Genomic DNA, 6671 nt, shown 5'->3' with positions numbered 1-6671 from the left:
TGATTCATATTTATATGGCATACATAAACAAACAACCATCCTAATTTCTTACTACTGTATATCTTAATTTTGGTTTGGTTGTTTGCCTTCAAATTGTGTTTGGTTAGTTTGGATAATGTGGTTAATTGAAAGGTTGATTGGTGATTTAGTTGTTTAAGTGCTTGTGTTGTTGATTCTATAAAAGAAACCAAGTTATTGTTTGACAAATTAAACAAACAAGTAAAAGAATTAGATAAACAATAAAAGAAGTTAAGTATTCTTAAAAGGAATTAAAAAGAAAGTTTTTAAATTCCCAATTCACCCTCCTCTTGGGAAGCTATCCTAATTTCAACTGTGATACATCTTGTGATAGTTCTGGTAGTGAATATTATGATGAATCTGATAATGATAGCATGCCATCTTATGAGTAATTACAAAAGGAATTTGTGAAGACTTATAAAATGTTAACAAAGATGGCCAAAATGAAAATTATGTTGGAAAGTGAAAATAAAGACCTAGCAAAACAGTTAGAAGTGTTTCAAGAGTCGCATACTTCTTGGGAAAAAGAAAAGACTGAAAAGATTTAAAAATTAAGAGATTAGTAACCAAGAATGTGACAACACTGAAAGATTTAGAATCAAAAATTTGTGTTGAAAAAGAAAAGGATTTGAAAATCTTGAAATTAGAAAACAAGAATGATATGATGGCAAAAGAGCTGAAAGAGTTAAGATCTAAGATCTCGAGTGAAAATGCAAAAGATCTTAAAATTTCTGAACTTGAATGTAAGGCAAACAAAATGAGTGATGAATTCGTAAAGTTACAAGTTGTTTGCAAAGGCTTAAAGAATTTAAAAATTCAAGACCTAAAAAGAAAGATAGAGGATCAAGCTAAGATCATTCACACATTTACTAAGGAAAAAGAAAATTTTGATAAGCTCTGAGGTTCTCAAAAGATGACCTTAGACAAAGAGGGTCTAGGTTACAATGGAATTGAAAATAGGAGAAGAAAGAACCTATACATGGGGTATTTTGTTAAAGCGTCAAAATTTTATGCTAGTACCTCCTCCAGTTCGTATGCACACACCACCTACGTATTATGTAAAAATAAAGGACACATTAAATTTTATTGTTAGTTTAAAAAGAAAGGTGTGGAGCACAAACAGGTTTGGCGAGTCAAACAAAAATGAGTACCAAACATACCCCAAACACTCTCCTTTAGACTTTAGGGTTTGGAATTTAGTGAAGTCAACCACACAAACAAAAGGGGGACGTGATAACTTATAGGCTTGGGAATAGTATATGCGTAATATGTAAATCTTAGTATGTGTATCTACAGCACTATTATTATACTAAGAATCCTACAAGAAAGTTGAGTCAATATGATTCTTTAAGCAAGATAGCCAATCTAATTGCCTATTGCTTTTATATCACAATGATTGGGTGAAATGTTAAAACAATGAATAGCAGGAAAATCTAGATGTATTCAAAGTGAAGGTCGAGAGATTAACAACTAAAATATTGGGAACTTTATACGTTGCAATGAGTAATATAAGTCATAACATTGAAGAATAAATTCTCTTCCAAAATGGATTAAAGCATTGATGTTTAACCCATGCTTAAATATTAAAATCTTAAGTTAAGCAGATCATGTCCATTGCAAAAGACTGAGCTTTTAGTAATAAATCATATATTAAAAATCATCTAATCCTAAACTCATTCTTGGAGGTTCAAAAGATAAAATTTGTCATCATTCTAGCCACAAGCACTAATAATCATAAATTTTATATCTTTCAAGTGCTTATTGAAAGATATCCTGCTATAATCAAATTAATGGAATGCTCTAAGGGATAAAATTGTGTACAAAGACATTTTTAACAAATATTCCCTTTGTGCTTAAAATGTAAAAATCTCTAGTTTTGATTTGTGAATAGCCATATCTCCACAAGAATAATCTTTACATACCATGGATCATATCCAGTAAAGATGCATCTATATGGCTTATACCCTTTACCCTTGCTTAATTGAGCCATCTTATAGGTACCTCAATCATTGGATCATCAGAAATACGTAAAGAGTAGCATCTAACGTAATTTTCTCCAAATGGCTCTGGCCTATGTAGATGGTATATCTCTTCCACAAAGATTTTGAATATTGTCCACACACAATGAATATTTCTTTCGAACTTATGATAATTTACACCGTAATAGTATTTTTCAAAATCTCACTTCCCAGCTCTCAAACTTCAAGTCAATCTATGAGAAGAGTTTGAATGTGTCAAATGGCTAGCTTCTATGCCATAGTTTCATGCTATATGATAAATGCAACGCTGGAAACCTTGTTGCATGAGGATTGCATACAGAAAAGAAGCGTATAAGGCGATTGACCCTGAATTAAATGGTTTATGACTTTTTGGGTTTTCTACGCTAATCAGTAAGTTAGTATAAATCTTTCAAAGTCTTAGAACACTCGGCGGCTAAATTGGTGAAGAATGATTATACGGAAAAGACATAAGAAAATGATAAGTGCATAACTAAAGGGGAGCAAATTAACTTGAAAATACTATGACCCTGAAACATAAGCATAATCATATTTTAGTACTCTGTTGGTATTTACATTGTATCAATCATGAATGGGTATGTTTTTTCTTGTGTGCACATTTAATACAACATGTTAATCCATGGTTTGGTGTTTAAAACTATACTAACTAAATTTTGTTACCATCTTGAAAATTATTAAGGGATTGAGCTCCATTCCTAGATAAAAGAATAAGACTCAAATGTGCAACATGTATCACTCATATTTGGCTTCAAATATTTTTAAAATGATGGCTTAATGGCTTCTGAACTATAGTAGTGAATTAACGTTGAAAAGTATAAGCATCTCTCTCATCTCATCTATCAAATATTAATTCATGGGGAGCGCTCAGACCTGATTTCCTCTCTCATTATGCTTAATGTATGAACGTTCTTGTAGAATGCACTCAATTAATGATGATTCCTAGTGTATATGCAATGAAAAATATATTGCGTTGCCAAATTTCTTGAAGTAACCACATGACCTTGTTTTTTGAAATGCTTGATAAATTATAACTGTATGGTTAGTCCTTCTGGCCATAATTTTTTTGGATGTACGCTAAAGCAAGATCTATCGAAAATTTGCCCTGAAAATCCGAAAGGTGATAGATATGTTACAGAGTAAATGTGGGATGAGCCTAAAGCGGGAGAGATTTTTTTTAATGCATAGCTTACTAATTGTATGAGCTTAATGAATAAACATGAGCGAATTTTTTTGTGAGGCCACAAGAAACATGGTTTTCTAGAATTATATTAGATGGACATAATTCAGGGGGAGCAACGTCACTTAAGATGTAATCACCACTTGGTATCAAATCAATCAACTTTTATTTCGCATTAATTCACATTTGTTACCAATTCAATCCATATGTTCTCATTTGATATAACATTAGTCCATAGTGTGGGGGGGGGGGGGTATCACATCATTCATATTGGGTAATCCTCACATAATCATTGAAACTTGTGCATTAGCAAGGGGTGGTTGATTTAAAAAAGGGGAGATAAAGGGTTGAGATACATCTATGGTTGAACAGAGCTAAACTTTAAATGTCAAGGGGGGAAGACCATAAAGGTAGGTCCATTCATGTCCTTTGTTAATACACCTTTTTTGTTGATGTCAAAAGGGTGAGAAATCGCAGCAAAATAAAAAATAAATCGAAGCAAGAGAATGGATTAAAAACTGTTATTGATGTTATGCAAAGGGTGAGATATACAAAGGGGGAGAAACTGTTGTTGTGATGTCTTGGTTGAAACATCATAAGCATATTCATTATGAGCATATTAAACATCATAAGCAAGTTTAATCAAATACTTTGTGTATGAACATGAGCATATTGTCATTCATTGAATATTTGATGTATTAATTGAGGGGGAACCTTGTTAGGCGTAACCCATTTTATGTTTTTTGCTCATTTATTTGTCATCATTAAAGGGATAGCTATTCCTTATGAGTCCCAATTCAATTTTGATAATGACAATCCCTTGTATTGGATCTGTGATTGGTTTTGTGAACAGGAAACACATCTAAGCATGCCGAAAGAATAACTAAGTCATGGAAGCCTTAAGTAAAGCATACATATCTTGGTAAGATCCATAACTCAAGAGTAAGGAGACTAAAATGCAGCGGCAAGTTCAAGATCATCTTGGGAATGGGTACTGAGATCTCGTATGTACATTTTCATATGATTTAATTTGAGGCTCACATTACCTTAATGTCTTTAGGATTCATGCTTTCATGAACAGCAATTAGGGGGACATTCATGACTAGAAATATTGTTAAAACCTTGGAAATAAATTTTTATAAAAGAGCCACGAAAGAAAGCAGCTATTTTTAAGTTTAGAAAAGGAAAATTTTTAGAAAAAGGGCACTTTGGTAGCACTTAACTCAACTTCAGTCGCCTGAGAATTTCTTTAGGAGCCTGAGATTTAATAACGAAACCAAATCAGGCCAGGCACTCGATTGCCTGAACTTGGACTTTATGGTGTCCATGACTGGCACTTAGAGAGCTACTCAACTTTATTAGCCTGAACTTTTCGGGAAAACTTAAATCGATTTTTTATTCAAAAGACTTGCGAGATATTCTTTGATCCAATAGTTGAGATCAATTCTCAGGTGAGATATATATATACGAAATATCTAAAACCCTAGTACGTGAGCTTAAGGACAACCAGAACAAAAGAAAGAACACGTCTTATAAAGATAGAGACACTTATTTGATTGCTATACGATTGCCTGCACTTCACTCTATATTCATTCTACTACTACTTCTGGTAATCTACTCAAAAACCAAAAGGGACCTCACTATATATCTTTATCTCATCTTGGTTTGAGGGTTTGGTGATTCAGTTATTATTTGTCAAAGGCTTTCTCATCTCATTACTTGTTTATTGAATATCATAGAGAAAGTGATCTTGAGTGGCATATCATAAAATAATTGTTTTTAAACAGATCATTACTTGAGGAGGTTTTAGCGTTATGGTTGAATAGATTTGTGATTCAAAGTAATCTATTTTTCAAAGAAACTTGTCATTCCAAATCTTTGTTTGAAATAAGTCCGATTGATTGATAGTGATATATTTTCACATAATTATTTTTGGATATCTCACTACTTGATTGGTTTTTTTCCATTGATTTAATAGTTTGATTCACTGTTGTATTCAAATTAAAGGATTCAAGATTTTAGATATATTTAACACCCTTGATATATATTCATTTTGGTATTCATAAATATTTATTTTATTGAGGGATATTTTTTTTGGAAAACCTTATACTCACATATTTTTTGATCTTTTGAATGACAATATCGTATATATATTTTCATCTTACACAAGATTCGAGGTTGTGATTAATATTTGAAAGAAAGCTTTTTGATATATATTGATAAAATTATTCAAGCTACAGCTTAATAAGTTCACATGAGATTATATTTGGGTGCATCTTACAACGTGAACTAGAACCTCTATACTCCAAAGCATTTCAAATATTCTTACTTGGAGGGTTTTGATAAAAGGGATTTGGTGTGTTGAAGCATATCATACAAAAAATTGCTCGTTTCATTGCATTCATGAACTTCAAGTTTTTAATCCATGTTAATGTATTAGGAATTTGAATTGTACTCACTAGCTTTTGCTGGACGCAATTTTGAGTATTTTAGAGAATTCATTGTATTCACGGTTCGATTTGTAAACCGGGTGTGAGGAGAAAGTTGTACCTCTTGTAAGCAGCGGATTAGGAGGAATTTGTACCTCTTGTAAGTAGTGAAGTAGGAGGGAGTTGTACCTTTTGTAAACAGTGGATTGTATTGGAAGTTCCATCCCAATTTAAGGAGTAGGGATTATAGTGGAATCCTTGAGTGGATTATTCAAGGTGAGGACATATGCCGAGTTGGCTGAATCTCGTAAAATCGTGGTTGCATTCTCTATTCCCTTATCCTTTTATTTTTCACATTGTATTTTAATTTCCATCTTGCTTGTGTATGTTGAATAACTTTACACGAACTTAATTGGGTAAAAAGGAATTCACTGATTTAGTAATTCAAATCAACATCAAATTCCAGCCATTAATTAGTTAAACATAGAAATAGGGATTGATTGATAAATAAGGTTCAAAGAACTTTTTAAAATACCCAATTCACCCCCCTTGGGATTACACCTTGATCAACATGATTCTTTACACATATTTGACACTGACTTATTATCATGTTAAAGAATCTAAATTGGATCCAAGAATCAAGAAAGCAATATTCTTGGGGATAAGTGCAGGAGTCAAAGGATACCGTTTTTGGTGTCTAAAGATGAAAAAAATGATTTTAAGTAGGGATGTGACTTTTGATGATCTTGCGATGATGAAGAAAATAATACATAAGGAGCCACGAGTTGAAGAGAAGATTAGTGGTACTCAACAACAGGCGAAGGTTGAGACAATTTTGGGAAACCCGGTGAGAAATGAGACTACATAAGGTAACTCTCCAGTTACGGTGGGGAATAGTTTGCAAGCAGCGAGATTTCATTCGAGAACCTTCACAACAACAGAATCAATTGTTTCCCTAGAGCCGAGACGAGAAATTCAAAAACCTGCTTGTATATGATATGGGGGGCCTATAACTTCCAGTTGTGGGAT

Source organism: Malania oleifera, chromosome 8, assembly GCF_029873635.1.
Source record: "Malania oleifera isolate guangnan ecotype guangnan chromosome 8, ASM2987363v1, whole genome shotgun sequence".
NCBI lineage: Eukaryota > Viridiplantae > Streptophyta > Magnoliopsida > Santalales > Ximeniaceae > Malania > Malania oleifera.
Note: the sequence above shows the minus strand (reverse complement) of the source record.